The 1,511-nt window shown below is 37.6% G+C and overlaps 1 non-coding gene across 1 annotated transcript; it reads right to left on the reverse strand.

Annotated features, from left to right (window-relative positions):
- Window positions 1-280: 280 nt before the first annotated feature.
- LOC131480879 (U6 spliceosomal RNA) lies at window positions 281-387 on the reverse strand. The gene has a single exon (XR_009245867.1). It is a non-coding gene; the product is annotated as a U6 spliceosomal RNA (small nuclear RNA).
- Window positions 388-1,511: the final 1,124 nt, after the last annotated feature.

A 1,511-nucleotide genomic window follows, 5' to 3' on the forward strand; every position in this document is an offset into this window, starting at 1 on the left:
TTCATAGGCTCTGGGAATCCCCCCCCCCACCCCACCCTCCCCCCTGGTGGATTCCTCCACCTTGATGCAGTATTACAGTTCAAATTCAATCAAGATTCTTTCCTTGCAAACATATACCAAGCATAGAGTCCAACTACTTATTGTCCAGATGGGTTGAACAGTTTCTTGGGGAGACCTTTTCTGGTCCGAAGTTAGAGCTGGTAGAGTATCATGACAGTCAATTAAGAGTCCCAATATAACATCAACAGCAATTTGCAATATTATGGAATTGACATGGTTTAAAAATATGGAACGCTTCACAAATTTGCGTGTCATCCTTGCGCAGGGGCCATGCTAATCTTCTCTGTATTATTCCAATTTTAGTATATGTGCTGCCGAAGTGAGCACAATTAGTCTGTTTTCAAACTGCCACAATTATACAAGCCAAGGTCTTTACTGACATGCTTTGTTAATCAAGGATAAATATATGCATTGTTTTGTGTTGTTAAGTTTTTTTTTCTTGTTCTGTATATTAATTAGTAAAGATTTCAGAAAAATAGAACCAGTAGGATGTGTGTATTTTTGATAAAACATTAGCTCACACAAATAGAGGCTTCAAGTCTCATGATCAGATAGATGAGGGTAAACCAGTGAAAAAGAGAAGCCAGGGATGATCAGCCCAATGATCAATGAGACGGAGCACTGTGAAGAGGCAGTATTACAATTTCAGTCTGAAGGCAGGAAGGCTGATTCCAGTGTTAGAAAGACATGAGTGGGAAAGTCTGTTTTATGTGAGTGAAGACTAACTTTTTTGTTCTAGAATGGCTTTGGTCTAGAGTGGATGAGGCCCATTCACATAGTCTTTGTAGTTCTATGTCAGTCTCAATGAACACAACCTTCACAGAAATATCCAGAATAATATTGAACTAGATGATTTAGTAATTCATCACTGAACAAATTGACACTCAAAATTCGACATCTGGAACTCCTTAATCTAAAATGTGTCTTCAATTAACAACAATATGTTTTTCATGACAGTAAATAAATATATGGGCCAGTTTGCTTTTCCTTGCTACTTTGTTTTGTAATGATTTTAGATCTAGAAAATATTGTAGAGAGTTCACTTATAATTCTTCTTCCATTAATGAAATTTTCTATTTCCATGATATATTTTTTAAACCAATAGAATGCCTTTAGTTACGATGATCTAAAATCCAAATCTGAAGCAAAAATTTGACACAGTTATGAAGCCAGGCGTGAGACAACCATCCGATGTCTCACTGTTGGATTTAAGCTTGTTTCTATTCTGGATCCACTTATCTGCTAATATACAATATGGGAGGCAGTTGGTGATTGCTCCAGCAGTTGGGGCCCTGCCATTCTTAGGAGAAACTGACATATGAACTCAACCTCCAAGTCTTGATCTGGTCCATTCTTGGCTGTTGGGGAAGTGTGGGGAATTAGCCAGGAGGTGAGAGCTTTTTTCCTGTCTCACTGACTATTAAATTACTTAAACACACAAAAGCATTATA

The sequence above is a fragment of the Ochotona princeps genome, chromosome 7 (assembly GCF_030435755.1).
Source record: "Ochotona princeps isolate mOchPri1 chromosome 7, mOchPri1.hap1, whole genome shotgun sequence".
NCBI lineage: Eukaryota > Metazoa > Chordata > Mammalia > Lagomorpha > Ochotonidae > Ochotona > Ochotona princeps.